Source organism: Dermochelys coriacea, chromosome 11 (genome assembly GCF_009764565.3).
Source record: "Dermochelys coriacea isolate rDerCor1 chromosome 11, rDerCor1.pri.v4, whole genome shotgun sequence".
NCBI classification, from domain to species: Eukaryota; Metazoa; Chordata; order Testudines; family Dermochelyidae; genus Dermochelys; species Dermochelys coriacea.
The window spans coordinates 72,709,358-72,733,308 of record NC_050078.2 but is presented as its reverse complement, the minus strand read 5'-3'; the positions used below and the strand labels follow the sequence as shown (position 1 = coordinate 72,733,308).

Here is a 23,951-nt window from a genome sequence, read left to right as displayed (position 1 = left end):
AATCTTCATTTCTTCTGTGATTGGCTTTCCCTATTCAAGTGCTTGCTGTAAATCACTGGTGTGAACTGAACAAGATCATTATGCTACTGTAAACTTCAGAAAATGAAATGGGAACATTTTGTCTACATACTGAAAATAAAGAAGAGTAAATGGAACAGCTCTGAATAGCAAATTTAAAAACAAGTATTTCAAGTAAGGTATTAGAATAGTGTGCCCATTTTTTTATTCAATCAATGTAGGCATTTTATTTCACTTTGACAACACTAAGCAGTTTTCACATAGTCTTTAAAATGCTGCCCCCTTCTGGTTGATTATCTGTGTGCTTGGTTCAATGGAATAAAGGTAAAGATTGATATCTACTCTGTGTAAATAACATGTAAGGTGTTTAGAACTTAAAGCCATATCTATCTGTTCTCACATAATACAGAAGAAAAATCAGGAAGAAGAGTGAAAATACTTGATTTTAAAAAGATGCTGTGAAAGGCAATAATTCATAACTAAAATTTGTTAAAAATACTGCAAATAGAACAAACCCCAAATTCTACTAGACCATAACTCTGAAAATACAAAAAGTGCTTCAAAACTGATACCTTATGTTTCCCTACAATATTTGCAACATAAATTTTCTAGTTCTCGTGCATTAGCTCAGTCTGTAGAGTACTGCCGATTTAAATAGAAGTAAAATGAGCAATTCTTTCATTTTCTGAATTCTGTGAAACACTAAGGAGATGATGAAAAGAGTATACCTTAATTAGTCTTGATTCTTTTCATAATGTAAGGTGTTACAGCATACTGATTTAGGTGAAAAAATTGTATGCACCCACAACAGGGAAAGTTTGCAACGTTACAGAATTTTTAAAATTAATGCAGACATAATACAATACCTACTTATGATGTAATTATTTCAGCCCAGTTTGCACTGTTGGGAAACTATTGCAGCTTGAGGTTGGTCTTCAGAGGAAAAATAAATAGAAAAATCAGCATTTCAGGAAGATGTTTGTCTTAAAATGCAATGCTTACTCAACTAACTGATTCAGCTAGTGTTTCTGCTCTTCACGTATGTCTTGTGTATACAGGTGCCAACTGATGTTACTCTACAGCCCTGAGGAGCAAGAGCTGTAAAAAACTGTTCTGGAGATGAGTCAAGCAAGAATCATTTCTTTAACATCCCACCAATGCTCCCTTCTTTGGGTTCAGATAAAATAAGACCGCAGTTCTCAAACTGTGTGGGTCGGGACACCAAAGCGGATCACGACCCCATTTTAATGGGGTTGCCAGGGCTGGTGTTAGACTTGCTGGGGCCCGAGGCAGAAGCCTGAGGCCCGCAACGCTGGGGCCCGAGGCAGAATCCCCAGGGCTTCAGCCCTGATGGCTGGGCTCAGGCTAGAGGCCCCTGTTCCACCCCCCCCCCCCCACACCCTGGGTGGCAGGGCTCAGGTGGGCTTTGGCTTTGGTCCCCCTTCCTGGGGTTGTGTAGTATTTTTGTCATCAGAAGGGAGTCGCGGTGCAGTGAAGTTTGAAAACCCCTGAAATAGCATAATATCCCAAGCCCTTCTATAAGGATTGCAGAATCTAAATTTTGCCAATTTTCAGTGTAAATACACCTCAGCATGATACATTCAACTCTTAATATTAAGGTGCATTGAATGCTTAGCTATTCCCTTGGGCTAATTTTAAAGAAAATAAGTCCCATTTCTTTAAGTCAACAGCATTAACAATAAGGTATTAAGTTTATAAATGTAGACATTAGTTACCTGGTAGCTAGAATGGGTAATTCTTGAGGGAACTGGAAAGAATAAGCAAAAAAACTTCAAGCATAATTTGTTTTAAAATGGGTATTCTGGCAAAATAAAAGATCTGCCATCTTTTTCACAACTACATTCAAAGTAGGGGCAAACCTACACAATAAGAAAATAATTTTGACACCACTAAAACTAGAATGTAGCTGATGTTATCCAGTTCATGGATAGTTACATGAGAACTGTTTTTGTTTGTTTGCTTTTTTTAAACAAACTTAATAATAGAAATTGAACCTGAACAATGACCAGATAAATCAGAGTATGTTAGAAGCAGTATTTCATGTTTGGTTTCCAGCAATACTATTGCTCCTCTCCAACTTGGAATGAAACTGACAAAATCAAATCCGTGCTGGAGGAAGTCTAAGCAAAAGGGAAATACACAGCACATCATTTTGCCTCGGGTTGCATTCCTCTTGGAACAGTATTATTAAAATGATCAGATATATAGTAGATTTTTTTTTCCATTTTGATCATGAAGTTGGCTCCCAGAAGGACAAACTTGCTTTAATCACAGATGATCATAGATGACAAAACTGCTCTTTCTGCCAGATATGTGCTATAACTGGTTTTGAAAAAAACTGTGCCAGTATCTTCTGCCTTGTGGGGAAAAATGGAATATCGTAGAAACATAATTATGTAAGAACTAAAATAGTAGATGAAAAAACTGGTCTGCCTTCCTAGAATATGCTTGTGTACGCTTTGCACCTGAGAGCAGAAGAAACAATCACAATAGCTCCCTGGTAGAAGACTGGGAATTTGCCTTATGGAGTTCATGGACCAAAGGTAATATTGTTAGGGAATGAATTGCAAGAGGAAACGGAGACTACCAGGGGTGGCTCTACCAATTTTGCCTCTCCAGGCAGTCGCTGCTGAATTGCTGCCGCTGCCCAAAAGCCTCCATGGCAGGAAGAGCAGCAGAGCTGCCGCCCAATTGCCGCCATGAGAAACGGACTGCAGCCCCATTCTGAATGCCGCCCCAAGCACCTGCTTGGAAAGCAGCCAGCCAGCCCTGTAGACAACACTGGATTTAGGAATTGTCTTCTAAAAATGTTCCCTAAATCTGGAACGTATAACCATGCCTTGTAATTCTAGGCATTGCCTCTTAAAAGGGTGAAGCCCTGTTTCTGAAGTTAAAATAATGAAGGGTTTTAAATGTGAATGTGTGCATTTTCTTAGTCAGGGTACAAGGAACATATTAAAAGTATCTGTACTTGTATGTTTGATATGGAATATTCCTGGTACTAAAATTATAATCTACGTTTTATCTACTGAAATTTATGTGGGCATTCTGAAGTATTGCAAAGCTTGTTTGCTGTTGTACTGCTTAACTGAGATGTTTGCAATCTGATCTGTGACCAATGAGTAAATAAGGTGGTTCAGATTGCTAGTGCATTGATGGGGTAGTTTTTGTTTCATGTTGAATTAAACTAATGTTGAAAATGGACAGATTTAGTGATCAAATTGCTGTAACTTCTATAGTGCTTCTGCATTTTGTAATGTCAGGCAGTCAGGAAATGTGAAGTTGCAGCAAACTATGGGATTGACCAATTAAAATTGTTTAGAAAATGGTAAACAGTAAGTGTTCAATAGTTGGATCACACTTGTTCTACTTTTCCTTTTGGATATGTAGTTGGATTAATGCAGTTACTTTTTTCACTTGTCTTGTTGGTTTTATCAAGTTTGTTCAAAGAAGGTATATGTATATATTCAACAAAGCTATCTTACGATATAGAAGCTTTTGTACATACATAAACACTACTATTTAAGATTGAGATTTTAAAATATAATAAAGAATAAAATATGAAGTTTGTTTAAACAGAATTTTACAACTGTTAACAGTAGGTGGAGGTAGTGAGATGTGTAAGCAAGTCTAAAATGGCCAGTTCGCATGTGGTAAAATAAAACAAATGACGATACAACATTGAATTGTAAATTCATGGTTTATATTCCCTCCATATAAATTTCATTGAAATTACAGATCAATAAAAACAACTTTTATTAATAAAACTTTTACTGATAAGACATTTTACTTGAGCAAACTACTCAGTATGTTTGCACTGGGTTGTTTTCCTGACATGGCTCACAAGAAAAAAATTACTCCATCTTTTTAAGGCCATGTTGAAGTTATTTTTACAAATGACTTTAGAATGATAGATAACACCTGAATTGCTCGTCTATAGCAGAGTTTTTCCTAGGTGTGCCCTTTACTAACTATTTTGGCTAATATTTCATTGTCTGGTTTTCAGACTTCATTCAGTGAAGTTAGCTGCAGGGTACAAGAACAAATGTCGAGATTTAAATAATAGAAGAATGGTAATGTTGACTTAACATGGGAATTAATATACCTGATCTGGCCAGAGATCCTTCTTATCAGTACAGTAACTCCTCACTAAACGTTGTAGGTATGTTCCTGAAAAATGCAACTTTAAGTGAATCCAATTTCTCCCTAAGAATTAATGTAAATAGGAGGGGCTAGGTTCCAGGGAAATTTTTTTCTTCAAACAAAAGGCTAATTTTATATATATATATATATATATATATATATATATATAATATTAAATAAAATAAAATAAAATTAGCCTTTTGTTTGATATATATAAAAAAAATTTGGTTGAGGTGGAGTCAGAGGGTGGGATATTTCCCAGGGGATGCCTTACTGCTAAATGTTGAACTAGCTTTTGGCTGAGCCCTCAAGGGTTAACTGGTGGTTAATGTAGCCTCACACACTACAAGGCGGCAGGAATGGAGGGAGGGGAGACAGCATGGCAGACAGAGACACACACCCTGTGTGTGTGAGAGAGATGTGCATTGCTCCTTTAAGTATGCTGACCCCACTCTTTTAAGTACAATGCCTTTTTAAGTTAATCAGCAAGCTGAGAGGGCCAGGAAGCTCCCTCAGTCCTGAGCCCTGTTGTGCATCCCCCCTGCTCTATAGAAGATGGGGTAAGTGGGGGGGGGAGAGGGGACACTTTTCTCCCCTTCCTCCCTCCCCCCCCAAGCAAGCAGGAGGCTCTGGAGAGCAGCTCCAAGGCAGAGAGCAGGAGCAGCACATGGCAGTGGGGGTAGGGACAGCTGAACTGCTGGCAGTTGATAGCCTGCTGGGCCGCTGCCCGCACAGGGAACGGGAAGCTGATGTGGGGCTGCGGGTACACCCTGGTTCCAAGCCCTCCCCTCCCCCCAGCTAACTCCAACAGGTTGCTCTTCCTGCAAGCAGTGGATGAAGCAGGCAGCTGCCAGAGGACTTTATAAGGGAGCATTGCACAACTTTAAATGAGCATGTTCCCTAATTGATCAGCAACATAACGATGTTAACCGGGATGACTTTAAGTGAGGAGCTACTGTATCTTGTTTCTGACAATACCAGAACTAGATGCTCCTGAGGAGGGTGCAGTTATGTTGTGTCCCTGAGGAAAGTTTCTTTCTAATTCTCAGCACTTAATTGTTTTTATTACCCTTCCAAATTTTCTACCCTACATTTGTAATTGACTTTTCATAATCTCTAAGCATAACATTTTTAAAATTCTACTTAGACCTTTGCCTCATGGGATTCGTTATTTTGTGGCAACGAGCACGTATCTATAAGAAGGGGAATAAGGACAGCCCATGGGATTACAGATCAGTCAGCTTAATTTTGGTACCCTGAAAGATAATGGAGCAAATAAACAATAAATTTGTAAGCACTTAGAAGATATAATAATGTGATAAGTAACGGGCAACATGGTTTTGCCAAGAATAAATGTGAAATCAACCTAATATCCTCTTTTGACAGGGTAACTGGCCTTGTGGATTGCAGAGAAGTGGTAGACGTGGTGTATCTTGACTTTAATAAGGCTTTTGTTTTTGTCTCGCATGACCTTCTCATAAACAAACTAGGGAAATGCAGTGTAGATGGAGCTACTATAAGGTGGGTGCAAATATGGTTGGAAAACCATTCCTAGGGAGTAATCAGTGGCTCACAGTCATGCTGAAAGGGCATAATGGTGGGGTCCTGTAGGGATCAGTTCTGGGTCTGGTTCTGTTCAACATCTTCATCAGCGATTAAGATAATGGCATAGAGAGTATGCTTATAAAGTCTGCAGATGATATCAATCTGGGAGGGTTGCAAGTGCTTTGGAGGATAGGATTAAATTCAAAATGATCTGGACAAATGGTCTGAAGTAAATAGGAAGGAACACTTTGCATTTGTCCTTATTTAATTTCATCCTAAGTGGAGTAATCAGTTGCACACATACAAAATGGGAAATGACTGCCTAGAAAGGAGTACTTGGAAAGGGATCTCGGGGTCATAGTGGACCACAAGCTAAATATGAGTCAATAGTGTAACACTGCAAAAAAAGCAATCGTCATTCTGGGATGTATTAGCAGGAGTGTTGCAAGCAAGTAATTCTGCTGTACTCCGTGCTGATTAGGCCTCAACTGGAGTATTGTGTCCATAGCTATTAGTTTTATAAATTCCAGCGCTAGAAGGGGCTATTGTGATCATCTAGTCTGATCTCCCATATAATGCTGTCTAGAGAACTGCACCAAAATAATTCCTAGAGCACAACTTCACAAAAAACACTCTTGATTTGATGTTCATGTGTAACGACCATATTTACCACAGTAAACAAAGAGTGGTTTTGAGGTGGCTTAGGAATAAAACAACTATGCTTAATTATTGCATTTATTTTTACAGGTTTAGTCCATTCATATTAAGTTATTAATATGGCCAGTGTATTTTTCTTTGCAGTTAAAATATATATTTTATCCTGGCTTCTGATGATGATTTCTCAAAAGCAACTACATTCAATTCCCGGGAATGGCTGATGTTTCCCAAATTTACCTCGTAGGTGTTAGTCACAAGGGTTTAATAGTAATTCAGGGAATGTTGTTTTTTCCTGTAGAATACTTGGCATAAGAGGTCTTTGGAGTGTTTGCCTTACTGTTCTTATTTACTGTACTGTATCGTGTACTGGCAATTGCTGCACCTTATAAACCATATGCAGTGATTCAACAAAGCCCTGGGAAAATAGAATCTTGAAGTTGCTTTTCACTGTTCCCTCTTGAGCAGTGAAGAATAGATAAATATACACCTCTGAAGTGTGGTAGTCGAGAGGACTAAAAAGAAGGAAATGAAACAATAGAATCTGTGAGAAACCAAGGGAAAGAGTGACTCATCAGAGGGGGGTAAAAGGGTAAAATGTTAAAGGGAAATCAAGAACAGGGAGAAAGTGACAAACTGAACATGTCTGCAACTAAAATTAAATTGAATGACTGAGAACTCTAAGAAAACAGTTGAAAAACCAAATAATCCACCCAGCAGCTTTTATTAAGTTTTCTGCATGCCAGACTTAATTATTAGTTTTGTTTCTACTCCTTCACCTAACCCATCCCTCCCATAATTGCTTATTCCATGGGTGCTTGCTAAGAAACTACACGATGATTTTAACTTCAAGTGTGGGTCTGTAAATCATAGTTTTAGTTGTATCTTTCTATTTTATGTATGTGTGTAGGTGTGACTGTTGGAACTAGGCTTCCCAAAATAGGGGCCCCCTTTCTTTGTATCGGATGCAACACCACTTGTACCTTGCTCTCACATAAAATTAAGTTTAATTGGTTTCTATTGCTGTATTTTCAGGAGTTAGTGTTAGTCATATTTCATCTCAGAAGAGCTGGAGGCTGTTTTGGTCCCCCCTCCTGTTACAACAAAGCTTTGACTGAGAACTTCAGGCAGGTGCACCATCACTACAGTGGATTAAAATTGCATTAGGAAAAGTAAGAAGAAAGAAAAGCCAAGAGGAGAAGCAGAATTCACTGGAAGGTTTTGAATCCCAAAACTATTTGAGAGCTATAGGCATGGAATTGAAAACAGATGCAATCTGGGAACACTGCAATGCCAAAACCATGACCTTCCCTCTTCCTCGTGTTTCATCTTCTAATTTTAAATTATAAATAACCACTTACTATCTTAGCTCAGATGATGCATGCCTTTTCTGTCACTCCCACTCTGGCTGAATATACTCTTCTAGAGGCAGTAGTTCAACTCGTAATGGGCTTAGGCCTGGTCTACACTTCGCAGTTAGGTTGACGTAAGGCAACTTATGTCAACCTCATTATGTCAGTATAACCGTTACAGCCCTGTCCCACTGATGTAAGTGCCATACTACATCGACATAACTCCACCTCCACGAGAGGCATAGGGTTTATGTTGGCATAGTTAGGGCTACACAGTGTCTGTTAGGTTGGCTGTTTTGTCAATTTCATGGCTCAGCTGAAGCCGTGAAATTGACAAGAAAGCCTGGCTACCCAGCTGGGTTTCTGCTAGGTCTCCGCTCTCCAAGCCGGGCTGCCATTCAGTAATTACTGTGGTGGCTGTAAGTCGACATAACATAGGTTGACTTAAGATTGTAGTGTAGATATGCCCCACATCTGTAGCAAGATACTACAGAAACCTTTCTAACTATAAGGATAGTTAAATACTGGAAAGGATTTCCGAGGGATGTTGTAGAATCCCTGTCATTGGAGGTTTTTAAGAACAGCATAGACAAATACCTTTCAGAGATGGCCTAGGTATAGTTTGTCTTGCCTTAGTGTAGGAAGCTGGACTAGATGATATTTTGATGTCCCTCCCAGTGTCTCTTTATAGGATTCCTATATTTAAGTGACAGGAGGTCTGGTTTCTGGGAGAAAGTGATGTTTTTAAGTAGTTCTAAAATTTGATGGACTCTGTTCTAGTTGAGCAATTAAGCAGACAGGCAAAGGAGAGTTGAAGTTTTTATGTCTTGTATTAACTTCAAACTCTGAAAATTAAAAACAGCAAAAAGGTTTGTACAGCACTTGACTACTGTGGACACCTTTTTTTTTTTTTTTGAGAGAGAGAGTTCAGTTCACCCTATTGTTTAGGGTTTTCATAAAGTTGGTACAGATGCAAGTTGATACTTTAATCATTGGCATTATGTTTCTAAATATATAATTTGAGTACTTTTCTCGTCAGTCTGTGGTATAGCTTTGTAAGTGTACAAGCTTTGTATTTATAGCGGTGGTTCTCAAAACCAGTCCTCCGCTTGTTCAGGGAAAGCCCCTGGCAGGAAGGGCAGCCAGCATGTTCCTTGGCCCGCGTTGCTTCCTGCAGCCCCCATTGGCCTGGAGCGGCGAGCCACGATTGGCCGAACCTGCGGATGCGGCAGGTAAACAAACCGATCTGGCCTGTCAGGGGCTTTCCCTGAACAAGCGGTGGACTGGCTTTGAGAACAGGACTTGAGTGAGTTTTGGAGGAACCAGTATGATGTAATCAGAACAATCCATAATATTCTGTTACTTGGTTATTTCAGCTTCTCATACTTTTAGTCTTGTTAAGAAAAAGATAGCTTTGCATAAAGTAAGTTTTTTTTTTTTTTTTTAAAATCATTGTGATTGTGTTGCATTTTTCCTTAGTCTACAAAATTACTCAACTTGCAGAAGTTGTGGCTGCTTGTGGATAGAATAGCACACCTTAATATTGACCAATATTAGAGCATAATTCTTTTTTCTGTTGAAGGAAAACTGTTATCCAGAAACTTTCATAACCATCTCTATCACAAAGCAGAGTATAAGTTAATGCTGTTCATAAATGAACTTGGAGCTTTAGATTGGCATTCTTCAGACTGACTAAAAGTAGACTAAAACCAGCCTTCTCACAATCGTAGCTTAATCAGGAGAGATGCAAAAGCTGTGGTGGTGATATACTCTGCAAATCTTCTTATCTGTCTATTCTAAGGTCTTTCAAGTAGAAGTAATAGGGTAAGAAGTATGAGGCAATAGCTACTATCTAAATAAATGAAGGCTATTCCCTTTTCTGCTATTCTTCTTCTTTAGAGGAAAGGGGTTGCAAAAGGCCATACCTGATTCTCTGTAATAGGACAAAAGGACTAGTTCCAGAGTCTCATGGGGAAGGATGTCCTAAAAAATGCAGTGTGCATTGATGTAGAGGATTCATAGGTACCTCAGAGGAGAGAATTCTATCTGAGGGAATTAATGGTGAGGATTAGCCAGGAGGAAGCCAGATTTTTGGGAGAAGTCTGTTCTAGGGAACAGTGGGTTATCAGTGGCCCCAGTTTCAAATCTACTAAAAACCCTTGGAAATGTATTTTGTGGTAGAACCTAGTAGCATACTACTTTGTGTACATTTACTGTGTATTGTATTTCTACTAAGCATTAAAATGTTGGTGTTTGCTGCACATACGTGCTATCTTTATTTGCTGTACACATGCATATACTCCCTATTTTGTGTATAAGGTACTCTGTAACCTAGACATAAAAGGTGTAGGAGGTAAAGACTGCTTTCATATGCCTGTCCTACACTACTGTGCCTAATTCTGACAGGAACTAACTTTAAGTAGCTGTTTCTTCTACTTAGAGCCTAGGGATGGGCTTTTCAGAGGTGCCTAAGGGAGTTAGTCAACTCCTTTTGGAACTCCAGAGGAGTTAGATGCTTAACTTGCTTTTGAAAATTCCAGCTGAGATGTCTATTGTAGTTTATTCCATTTAGCAAGGAAAGGAATAGTTACCCATCCCTATAGCTTGGATCTCTATCCTTTGTCTACTTGGTCCCTGGGGTATTATGGTGTTAAATATTTCCAACTAACTTGTGGAGGAAGAGCAGTTCCAGATTAAAACTGATGCCACAAACACACATGCTGCTTTTGGTCCACCTGTTTCAGATAAGGATAAAGTTTCTGTTCATAGGGCTTTTATTTGGTAAGACATGGAATTAAAATGATCCTCTTGGTCCTAAACATAGTGTGTTAGAGTGAGGCAACACTGGAGTGTGAGGAAGGCTATAAAGCTGCTTTTCATACTTCATCTGAACTCCAGATAAATGGTTTGTCTCAAACTTAGTTCAGCATCATATAACAAGCAATAAAATCATCCCACAAAGAGTAAAGTTGTGAGAAGAAAAAGGGGTTTGATAAGACCTCAAGCTTAAATATTTTCTTTTTCCCCAGAAGTGATGAACCATGGGCAGAGTATGACAAAGATTACTCCGATGAGGCTAAAATATTATTGGCCTAGAAACAACAAGATGACATTCTGGAAGCACTGTGAATAGACAAGTCTGTTGGTCCTCATTTATCAATAAAACCAATAGGTGGTTATCACTTTTATATTAATGCTGGAAGTGATGGGTCTGAACTTAGGTTGACCTAGAAATAGCATATTTGATGCATTTTGAAAATTGTTGTGGATTGATATCCAAAGAATGTGCTGGAGTGTCCTTGTACAGGCCTTATAAAACATCAGGAATTATTCTCTTTATTTACTCACCTGGCAACCATGATTCAGAATCTGTTTACAGAATGTATGTACTTATTATGCTGAAACAGCATTCAGCATGAATATAGTGAGCTCGCTCTCTCCTTGCTCTTACTGTATAATAGAGATTTTGTATAGAAGTTGTCATATGGTGATATGGCTTTAATACTAAAATGGAGAAAAAGCTCTGAGCGTTTACTTACCCACCTCTGGAATTGCTATGAGGATGACATTTTTTACTGTGGCATTCCTCAATGTAGTGCCTCTATGGGCTCATGCTGATTAAGGACACATTAAATGCACAAAGGAGGGTTTCAGCATTTCCCGTAACTTATCAGAAGTTGACTTTTTAAAATTAAGGGTTTGTCAGTGGGTCACTGTACATTCGGTCTATTTTTACATCTAAATTTCCTTTTTTTTAGTTGTACAATAGGAAGAAGGTGAGGCTGAAACTGATAAGCATGATAATGCACGGGGACATTTTGTCTGGATGGCAGTGCGATTGTCCAGACACATGCCCGTGTAATTTATTTTTTTCATTTATTTGGTGATTTGTGTACATGTGATTATGAATGTGACAGCCTTTGAATTGGATTAAACTGCATTATTGTCCATGAATTTTTACAAACGAGAAGACTATTAATACACTTGAAATGGTTATTTTATTAACTGTTTGATTTCACCTTGTCCTTTCTCAGTTTTATTGGAAGGATTTGTGTGTAGTAGAGCAGAAATAAAGACATACCCACTGTTTATCCTCCTTTTGATGATTTCTAGAGCATTTAGTAACATTACCCTTGCAGTGGTATGAAATTTATTTTTACTCAATTGCTGGGATTTGATTCGACATGGCTGTTTAAACTGGGGCACAGATGCATCTTCAGCGTATAATGCATGTGCATAATCATAAGTGCAGGATTGCAGTAAATAATTGATGTCAGCTGGGGCATCATAATGGGGTTGTCATAATGAGATCTCAGGGGCAAAGCCTCGAGCTCTTGGCTCCTTCCAGATCTATGAAATGGGCTTTGCTGCTACGGTTATTCAAACCGACAAATACTTAACTAATGGGATTTGTGTGTTATGGGGAAAGGAAATTCCTTAGCAGTTTCATTCTATCCTACTTGCATTCCTCTTTGTCTCTTTAAGGATGAGATATAAAGGAAACAATTTGTGGATGAAAATTAAAAAATTTTTTGTAGCACAACTGCTGACTAGCACTGACTTAAACTCAAGTGCTGCAATAGATTAAGGATTTTTTTTCAGATGATGACTTCCTTTTATGGGCACACGCATGACATAATGTTTGCACACACACCCTCAATGGGAGGAAACTTTAAAATCTCTGTGGTCAGATGTTGAAAAATAAATGTTTAGAAAGTGTATGTGCATGTGGTCAGGTTGAGGCTGCTTTTAAAAAATTAAGTGTTATACCTGAACCAAAGTTAAGATCAATCAGAGTTAAAATATTGTGAGGGTATTGCTAGTTTCAAACAAGGTTGGTTCTCTGAAAGGATAAATTTGGTGGTTGTTGAGATGAAACTGCTTGCGTGTATTATGTAGCTCTGGTAGTAGTGTAACAGGCTTGTAGTTTCATCTCCTGATTTGCAGCTTACTCACCATCTACTGAATTATATAGGAGAGAAGTGATAAGAAACATGACTTTACTTGCCTAACATAGGTTGGTTTCCTTTAATACAAGTCTTATAAAGTCCTGTAATCAAAAGCTTCCAGTTTCAATGGAGCCACTAATTAGAGTTCTGAAACTCATGTAACTGAGATACTGTAATTTGGGAACATATTTCAGTTAGTGGACTTCCACTATCCTTTCAGTGTATGTGTGCTGGAGAACCTAAACATGTATTTTTCAACCATTTATGGTTTTCCAACCATATTGAAATCCTGTAGGAAAAAGGTCAAGTTAGCACATCTAACTGTAGTCTCAGTGTTTACCAGGGCACATTATTTAGTTATAATTATGAATAAAAAGAAATATGAAGTTATTAATATAAATTGTTAATTACTCTAAAATATTCCTTTGTGAATGTGTTTAATTGGTACAGACTTCCCTAGTGCGTAGTACTTTAGCAGTCCTGAAAAGCTCCTGTAATTAACAGTAAATTAACATATGGTTATGCTTTGTGGTTTATGCTGTATCTCAGCCCATCTGCTCTTCATGACACCTGGCTTTCAGTGGTCCCATGCATCATTGCTACTTCAGATGTTACAGCTCAGCCAGTTTCACTATTAGTATTTTCTCTTTTGCTTGCTTTTCAAAGACTGTTTAAAAGGCAGCCCACCTGTGGATGCATGACTGTGTTTAGATTTGTATTCCTGAACAACCCAACCCTTGTGAGAGAACTCCTCCTGATCTGTGCTATTCTAATGGATTATGTGGGGAAGTGAAGTGGACTGCTAGATTCTACTCTTGGGGTGACTCTAAACATCTCCTCTGCTTGGCACTGTTCCTAACTGCATCAGCTTGTGTAATCATTCTCTGCCTCATTCCACTTAGTCAGTCCCCCTCTGCATAATACAACCTCCCTGAGTGCATCTGTAAGTGCATTTTAGCTACACGTAAGTCTCCAATGCAGACTCACCTTTGCCATGCTGTTCACAGTGAAATTCACTGACTTGTATATAAACTGCAGCCTTTTCCCTTTGTCCTAATCTTTTTCTCTGACCTATCCTTGGATTGAGAGTTCCTTGGATCAGGGACCATCACTCCTGAGGACATTTGGAAAGCCTGTAGCTCATAATGGATATTATTGTAAACAAATTTTAAGATGGGGAACTGAACTATGGAAAGCTGCTCTGCTATTATTGGAGGAAACAGTGCAGAGAGGCTATGTCTATCTACACGGCAGCTTAGAGTGTGTGGTGTGTTGTCCCCCCACCTCCGTAGACAGACTTGTGCTAGCTCTACTTGAGCTAAAAATAGCAGTGTAGATATTGTTGTACAGGTAGCAGCTTATGTTAGCTGCCAGAGTCCAAGCTTGCCTTCCCCCCACCTCCATCCCCGGGTTCGAACTTGGTGGCTAGCCTTAGCCGGTATATCCACACTGCTCTTTTTAGTATGCTAGCTCCAGCAGAGTTAGTGCAAGTCTGTCCTCGTTGGCTGGGAGGCTCGCTCCTAGCTGCAGTGTAGATATACCCAGCATGGCTTGTTTCAGGCCAGGGGTTTTCTGGATTTGGGGTGTGTGTGTTTGGGAGTGGCAGGGTGGGGAAGATCATGCTGGTAGCAGTTAGTCAGATAGGATGTCTGGTGGAGGAAAAAGTGGGTGAACTTTAAAAACAAAAACAAGTACATTTTTGGTACTTGTTCTCTTGGGAATAACAGGTGCTGAGAGTACAAAGCACTACTTTGAATGGGTTACGTGTTCAGTGTTTAGCTGTGTGGTGCAGTATTATGTATATTTTACTTAGATTTTCAGTTCCTTGGAAACAGGAGTTTGGTGAGCATTAATGTTTTGTAAATGCTACTATATTAGAAATAACAAATAATTATATGGTCACTTGATATAATAACACTCTGACAAAACTCCTAACCATAAGGACGTTGCTAAATTAACACACAAATACTGCCTTCATTCTCTGTTAATTAAATCAGCTTGATTGTCTGACTAGAGCTTTCTATCTTAAGTAAAAAAAGAAAAAGCTGAAGGATTCAGGTATTCCCTACACACTTATAACACAGAATTACAGCTCATTGGTTTTGCACTGTGACCCTTGTGGGAGTGAAATTGACAATGTGGACAAAGTAAGTTCTTGTTGTTCTGGTTTACTTGCACATAGATTGCTTTTCCTTCCAGTCTCTCTTAACCAAAAATCCAATCTATTCTTCTCTTCCTACAAACACCAAAAGAAAATGACTACGTTTATCCTTAAAAATAGTTGAGAGGAATGTAGCATGTTAATTTCTTACGTGAGTGTACCTAGCAAATTTAGTGCAGAGCATAACAAAACAGTTAGTTCAGCTGTTCTGCAGAGACTGAATTCACAGAATAAGCATGTGTTCTGTTTTTTCCCTGAAGCTTAGCATGTAAAGGTCCTATGGGTTTCTGCAGAAATGGTCAAATACATTTTTCTTTTTGCCTCTGGCCATTGGAAGAGAGAAATCAGAGGCCTGTTTTTCAAACAAAACATGTCAAACGTTTTTCAACTTCAATGTCTCCCTGCTTTTAAAAAAAACAAACCCATTATTCACATTTTCACAGTTTAAAGAATTTCATAGTTGGAAAAATGCAGATGAATGCCTTCAAAATAAACATGATTAAGACAATTCTGAAAATGTCATGGTAAGGAAGACTGAGTTCTAAGTATTTAGACATTTTTAGCAAAGGCTGGAAAAATTTTATATGCCTATTTCAGCCATGCTGAAGCATTCATTAAACAAATGTACAGGTTTAATTCTAAACTTAATTGGCTGTCCTGAAGTTTTATATTTAACGTTGGAATGTAACTGTGACTAAACTTTTTCTAGGTCTTTAGGAGTTGATCATGGCCCTACATTTTATTACCATATTAATTTGAAATACAGTGAAGAACATTTATTTCTTGGCTACCTGAATTGATCTTAGCTAACTTCATTGTTAGCATCTTTAAAATCCTATAGTTCATGTTTTAAAATAAAATAGACTGCTGTGTGAGTGAATAAAAAATTAAGAAAATTAGGTTAAAATAACAAGTCTAATTTAGCCTGCCAAAAGCAGCGAAATGTGGAATTAAAGCTTCCATTGTTATCCTTATGTCACCCTGTTGTCCATAGCTACTGGAATGATCTCAGAACGTTGTCTATTCTTACATACCATATGTGCTGCAGTACTAAGCAAAATATAGTGAGCTAAGTATGGAATAGTAGTTCTAAACTGTTTCATAAGGCTCTTAAAGGTCATTATACAGTTAGATAAGTATTGTGTAGACCAGGGGTAGGCAACCTATGGCACGTGTGCCAAAAGTGGCACATGAGCTGATTTTCAGTGCACTCACACTGTCCAAGTCACGGCCACTGGTCCGGGGGGCTCTGCGTTTTAATTTAATTTAATTTTAAATGAAGGTTCTTAAACATTTAAAAAACCTTATTTACTTTACATACAAAAATAGTTTAGTTATATATTAAAGACTTACAAAAAGAGACCTTTTAAAAATGTTAATGTATTCCTGGCATGCGAAACCTTAAATTAGAGTGAATAAATGAAGACTCGGCATACCATTTCTGAAAGATTGCGACCCCAGTGTAGACCCTTCAAATGTGGTGTGATTCATACTTCACCAAGTATCTTAACATAAGTGAACAAAAGGGCTTAGACTGTTTACAGAAAACATGCAAATTTAAAATTTATATTCCATGTTTTCAGGCAAAGAGATCCAAAGTCTGGGGTAAAGTGGTAACAGCAATACCACTACTTTCCCTCCCTCAATATCTGTTCCCTCTGACAAATAGCATTACACCAAAGAGGATGAAATGGACCCAGTTTGTAGCGTAATAGCATTTACATTATGTTCACAGATTGACTACAGGGGCTTTCAGAGATGAACAGCTTGAAATTGGGAGCCTCAAACTCCAGCGATTCAATTTTACCTTGTACTTAGATTCAGGTTTGCCACCTGTAAAATAGGAATACTTGCATCACAGAGCTAGGTGAGGTTTCATGTTTGTAAAGCATGTGGAAGGTATAAAGCACTCGGGTACTAAGTTTGCTTTTTTGGTAGAGGATTTTTTTGTGCTCTGTTACTTGCTAACTCATCTGCCTCATTTGCTGTTGGTTTCCTTAGATGTCTTAGAATTGGCAGGGAGATATGGGAGACAGTAGTAAGCTTCTACATTTGCATATACCATCTAGTCTTCCCTGTGTTGAGAGTTAGATGAGGCCACTCTGTCTTGACCTTCAGTTAAGACCTGCTGATATAATCTGGATGGGGAGAAAGAAGCAGTGGATCTGAGGATTTTTCATAGTGCCCTTCAGTTTTTTGCAAGGTATCCATTTCATGTGTAGGTGACAGACAATTCAACAACAAACAAACAAAAAAAAAGGCAAAAAAAGCTCTGTTTCAGGGAATGAACAACGAATGGATTTGATCAGGAACTGAACCACAGTTCATTTATTTTAGACTTCTGTGCCATAAGCCATTGTACTATGAATTGAGTCACTGGAAGTACATCTCAGCAGAAAGCCAACTTCTTTGTCACTTGGTTTCTTTTTTATGATCTGGGATCTTTTTAGTCAGAGGGATTCTGTTTCCAAGTGAAAGCATTGATGGACACTTTTGTGTGTGTGTGTGTGTGTGTGTGTGTGTGTGTGTGTAGGTTCTGAACACAATTTAAAACTAATCTTGCAGAATAACAGATAAACAATGTCTAAAAGGGCAAGCATCCAAATTTAGGGTTAAAGACTTAAAAGTAGGCATATTTGACATGCCTTTGTCTTACATATTCATGGAGTGAAGAGGATTACTAGTTTTGATTTGTGTAGCTTTCACCTCGGAAGGCAGAAAAATGTCTCACATAAGGAAGAAATAAGACAAGTTGCTCTCATTCTTTTTGACCAGTGTAAACAAGTGGCTACTCAAGTTTTTCCTTACTAGTGAGTCTGACAGGATGACTACATACTAAATTGTCTTAGATTCATAGATACTAAGGTCAGAAGGGACCATCCTGATCATCTAGTCCGACCTCCTGTACAACGCAGGCCACAGAATCTCACCCACCCACTCCCACGAAAAACCCTACCCACGTCTGAGCCACTGAAGTCCTCAAATCGTGGTCCAAAGACCTCAAGGAGCAGAGAACCCTCCCCCAAGTGACCCATGCCACAGAGGAAGGTGAAAAACCTCCAGGGCGCCTCCAATCTGCCCTGGAGGAAAATTCCTTCCTGACCCCACTGCTTCCCTTGGAAAGCTATTCCAAAACTTCACTCCTCTGATGGTTAGAAACCTTCATCTAATTTCAAGTCTAAACTTCCTGGTGGCCAGTTTATACCCATTTGTTCTTGTGTCCACATTGGTGCTGAGCTGAACTAATTCCTCTCCCTCTCCTGTATTATCCCTCTGATATATTTATAGAGAGCAATCATATCTCCCCATAGCCTTCTTTTGGTTAGGCAAAACAAGCCAAGCTCTTTGAGTCTCCTTTCATAAGACAAGTTTTCCATTCCTCGGATCATCCTAGTAGCCCTTCTCTGTACCTGCTCCAGTTTGAATTCATTCAAAGTCTTGAATTGACTCTGACCATTGACTCCCTCTTTTGATGTGTGTTCCATGAGTCTCAAGATCAGCAAGCTGTACAGAGAAGTACAGGAAGCTAGGCTGCAGATCCCTAATTGAAAGGAGCTTCTTTGTAGGCCATCCGTGACAGCCCAGTTTGCCTCTTCTGCTGTCAGAACCATAATAGATTTTTGAGTCCTTCCTTGTTTGCCCAAGTCAGAAATACAACATGAAGGCAATTAGAAGTAAAATTGGCATTTTAGGCACCAAAGACTTAAACAAAATGTGTTTGGCAGTTGCAAGATGACATTGCCTGTAACAAGTCCAGTTCCGAAAAGCAGTGTTATTTACTAAATAGATTTTTCAAAACTTTGAGAGATTCAGGGGTCACTTCCTGTGAACTTTTTCCTAGGTACCAGAGAAATGTTTGCAATTCAATTGTTTCACTTTTTGTGAACAATGCCTAATTGTTCAGTTGACTTAATAGGCTTTTCTTACAAAAATATATTGAATATGTGCATGTACCAGTATGTTAATATTACACACACAGAGGTTGGTTAGAATCCTGTGCAGCAGCATGGTATTTGAGAAGCAGGACACATTGGACAGCTGAGGCTGGGATTGTAAGTACACCAACATGATACACTGATACTAGCATTCAAGTGCATTACTGTGATAGTGGCAGTCAACATTCTAATCACATTACTACAGTGATGGTTCTCCCCGTATATGATGATGGCATAAAATAAATACTAGACTAGATCAGAAAACTAATTTTAAAGAGTCATTTTTTGTCCTTAGTTTGTAGGAAAAAGAGGAGCAATAAATTAAGAGGAAGAGTGGGTGACAATTGAAGTCAAATTCAGAATTGATATACATAAGCAGAATGCCACTGATTTCAGTGGGGGTCTACCAACTTGTATCTGGTTTAAATATGGTCCTTTTTGTGCAAAAGCACTTGTTAGAAATATATTATCAACTCCAGACAAATTTTAGTTGACTTTTTGCACTAATTTCTATTTGACTAATTTTAACGTGATAGTCTTTAGTCTATGGAAAATTTAGCTTTTATGCTGCTTTGGTCAATTTCAGGAAAGCATTGTCATAAATCTCTGTTCTGTGTTCTACAACAGGTGTTAATTCACACACAAAACTGTAGAGAGTTGAGGGTAACAGCAGTGAAATGTCTATAGTTTTGTTCAATATTTCTTAATTGGGGAAAACCAGACACATAACCAATATGTCGAGAATAGTTGAGTGCAATTTGAAAGATCATAACTAAGCCAAAATGTACATCCTATTCTGAACAAATGGTATTTATTACATCTTATTTCCTTGTTGATCCAGTAATATACTAGCAAAAGACACTGAGCTCTGTGCGTCTGTCATACCAATAGTCATGAGTATTTTTGTACTAATAGACCTTCCCTTTCCTTGTTGAAAGTTAACACAGCTGCAGACATAGTCCACATGATGTAGTTTGCCAACTGAGTAAAACATCTGAAATTTATGTGCTTTCTGCATGATGACCTCTACTTGTTGATGCAGAAATATAAACAAGTGCTCTCCTGTCATTATTGGCTTTTGGTGGAACTTGACCAAAAATCAAGACTACCTTGCTGTGCAAAATTTAAAGGTATGTTCTGAAGCCCTGGATGAAAAAAAAAATTGCCAGCTGTTTTTGAGCTTTATGAGGAATTCAGTTCAACATTTTGAATGATTTTTTTCTGGAATGCAGAAAGCAATTTAGAGGGTCCTGGGCCAATAGGTTTGGGGCTTTCACCCTATTACTGCCCTTTTTGTGAATCCAGCAGAGGAATGCAGACTGACAAGCAAAGCTACTGTGTGGGGAAGTTTGCACAAAGCCTGCCTGCCTTGTGCCTGGTGTAATATTAACCCTGCATTAGAAATGTAGAAGCAGATCCTCTTTCCACCCTTCCAAGAAAATTAAAGAAAAACCTTGATATTTTCAAAACTGACTTGAAAGCCCATATCTCATTGAAAGTCAATGAGACTTGGCCTTCTAAATCACTTTGGAAAATGGAATTTAGGTTCCTAAGTCATTTAGCGGGTTGGAAAATTTTACTTTGAGACTTTTTTTATTGCTTTGTGTAAATTTAGTAGTTAACTGAATGCTGCTGCTGCATAAGTACCCTATTGTAATTGTAAAGGAAATCTAAACCAAGGTTTTTAATTAAGTTAAGAGAGCTTCCCAACTGAAACATTGTATCTGATATCTTGGCTAAAGTAGCTCTGTTTGGTTTTAGCCCCAACATTATGGTCCAAATACAAAATTTCAGCAGTAATTATATTGGTAGATGTAGTGGTTGTACCATGTTTGGGGATGGCAAATTTTCAAACAGCAGGAAGTGACCTCCTTTTCCCTAACATTTGTCTTGCTTCCAGCTATGTTGAGGGCCATCTGAATACACAGACTTTTTGCATTAAAGAGAGAGCCTTTTAATTTAATATTTATATCAGTGTAAAAATGATTTTTTTCAACTAATTGAGATATTATAATATAATGTGTAGCAAGTAAAAAAACTTAAACAAGTTTGAGTGTAGTTGGCTAGCATAGCTTAAGCTATGTCTTTGACTCTGTTCTCTGTGTGTGAAGACTACCCAAGGTGTAAAATTATTTAGCTCAAGAAATGGAATATAATACAAGCAGAAATTTAAAAATGACTTGGTGACTTACTGTTAGGCCAATATTGCTTGCATCTTTGGTTAAATTATTAACTATTCTTGCTTAGTTGATATTTAAGTGAAAGCTACTTATTTCATCATTATGGGATTTTGGTTTATTTTTTTGAAATTTGGCCTATGTACAACTTTGAGCCTCATCTGAGTGGTCACTGAAACCTGCCAATTCACATGTTCCAACGCTGTTTCTGAGGTTAACAGATGGCACACTGTGTTTGCTACTGTGGCTCTGAAAATATGGAAATAGCTCCAGTATAGTTCTACATCTTCCCCTCTCTCCCTAGTTAAGAAACTCCACTCATTTATCAGAGGATTTCTTTTCCGGTCTTTGGTGTCAGTGTATAACCACTCCATTAGTCATTTTTATACCATTTAGTTTTTTAACTTGATTTATTTTAATAGTGCTATTCCCAGGGGCTTTATAGCATGTACAACTAGATGATTTGAAAAAAACCTCCTTTTGCTTTTCAGTTAGCACAGGCTTTTTAAAATTTGCATATTGACTTTAACACTGATCTTAAAAGTAGTTCTTCAAATTGGTAATGACCAGAGATTAAAAGTTTAGTAGTTTTTGTAATTTTATAAACGTATATGCATAATACTTGATGTTGGATGACGACGAGTCTGTCAGGATACACTTCGCTCAAATGAGAAATAGTAATCTTGTGTTGGATGTGACAAAAGAGTACAGCATATAATTACATAATCTTCAGAAATAGAGATCACAGTAATCTTATAATTTAGAGGAATTATATTTTGATAGATTGCAGGATTTGCCATATCAGTTTACTTACCTGACAATTCATAAGTGATTCTGAATCCAGAGCAAACCATTACTAAAACTTGCACAGTAATGGCAAAAAATAAACCTCACAAGAATAGGAACAGTCTTTCTTACCTGATTGCTGTCTGATCAGATGGGGCTTTCGACCTTCTGAAGATATTACTGTTTAGGGTTTTTTCTATCGTTTTCTTCAGGTTTGGGGGGAACTTGCCTCCCAGACAATGATGTGGTTGATTATGTTGCCCCAGAAAGAGTTCTGACACTGAAATATTATAAAAGTGAGGGGGAAAGTGAGTAAATGGGAAGCTCTGTCTTCTAATATTTTTAGATATTTAGAGCCTGACGACTATCTCATTAACCTTTATCACAAATGGATGCTCCACTCCCTACATCAAGAGGTGGAGCAACAGCTGCAGGCACAATGGAGGGTTCTTGAAATCCTGCTTAAATAATAAGTAGCTCCTCCCTTCTGAAAAATCTCAGGGAGCAGCAGTTAGGTAAGGATGGCTGACAGCTGATGTGTGCAAGGAATCTTATCAATTACTGTGATATTTCAAATGGTTGCTAGGGTCGTGTCTGTACCCTACACTGCTTCCCAGAAATCTTTCGATCTGTCTTCAGGAGAGTAGTGATCATCCTCTGCCACACTCCTAGGATCTCTGAGAGACTAACTCTTCTTCAGCTGGAGAGGAGGAGGAAGTGAAGTGGGATACATAATATCCCCATGGCCTCTTGCCTCCCTCTGTGTAGGCAGATTGCCAGGAGAGGCGTAGAAACAGGCAGTGGGTTCTTGAGCTACAGCTGAAGGAGTAGGGAGCTCAAGGTCAGTTTCAGAATAGGCAGCCTGTTGAGTTTGCCTGAAACTCGTGCTCTTTGTTTCTAGCTCTGTAGCATAATTTGGTAAAGGTGCTTTTCCCTAGCTTCTGTTTCTCAGTCTATCCTTGACTCTTAGTGAGAGGTTCTACTCCTCTCCTGCTTCTTGAAGGCGAGTTTCTATTGCCACAGGTGCAACTGTTGCAGCTGGTCCTTCTTCCTACTGGTTGCTTTGGCTTCCCTGCCTCCACTTCCTGCAGCAAAGGACATCGTGAATGGAGCTGTGCTTTGAAAGTGTCAGTTCTCAGCCTCATTGACAATATAGGGGCTAAAAACAATCAGGAATGTATTGCTGTAACTGAACACTCCAAATCCTTGTATTCCATATTCAGGTTCAGATACTCTACTCTTAAGGGCATATTTGAAATATTGATGGAGGTGGGTAAGGGGGAGAAGGGCTTAGGGGTATCGTATTGCATTTTTAGGGGCTTCCACTTCATCTCCGGCACCCAAATGCACCTCAATGGTGGTCCCATGGTAATCTCCTTGCTTAATTTGGGTTGCCAGACCCTCAAATTTGCCTGAAAGCAACTATGCTTTTCTGCAAGCTTTTTGTTTTTGCTCAGGATTTCTACAAACATGTATGTAAATTGTTTCTTGCCTGCAGACAACAGTAAAGGGGGTCACTTGTCTCACTTGTGACAGAGGAAAAAAAAGCCTGTGTGCGCGATGCCTGTGAGGAAGCAGGAAACACGTTAGAGAAATCAGTCCCTTGGTTTTTACTTTTTTGGCATTTGTGCTTCTTAGTGATCTTTACTTTTTGAGGCAGAACGTCTCGGGATGCAACAGAGCTTGCTCTGGCAATTTTTCCTTCAAATAATTCAAAGCAGGATATCGTGGGATTGAAGTATGTACAAAATGTCTGCCATCATGGATGACTAATTCTTCTCTCCTTTTCCTGGTGCTTATGGACAAAGCACCCAGTCAATGTCTCGGAGCTGTTTCACTTAACTTTCTCTTTGCAGCTTTCTTTAATTTAAAATTTACTGAATTTACAGATAATTTAATAATTACGTATGTATGACCGTCCAAGTTGAAAAAGTCAGTTTCCAAGATTCAAGCACTTTTTTTTTTTTTTTTTTGCTTAAAGCATTTAGTCCTATATAAAGATGAGTGAAAAAGCTACTAGAAATGCAGTGCAACACAGACCGTAGTGTTTTGGGATGAGGAAAACAAATCTTCTCTCTAAATGAAATTAATGCTCCCATGCTTTGAGGAATCAAGTAGGTGAATGATTTCTGTGTGAGTAGTTTTAAGACTATTTTGTATAGGTGTGTAGATTCTCTTGAGTTTAATATTCATAGGTTTCAGAGTAGCAG

The 23,951-nt window shown here is 38.5% G+C and overlaps 1 protein-coding gene across 10 annotated transcripts in view; it reads left to right on the top strand.

Moving 5' to 3' along the window:
- AGAP1 (ArfGAP with GTPase domain, ankyrin repeat and PH domain 1) overlaps nt 1-23,951 on the top strand; it is a 694,641-nt gene that overhangs the window by 64,052 nt on the left and 606,638 nt on the right. The gene's annotated exons all lie outside the window — the stretch shown is intronic.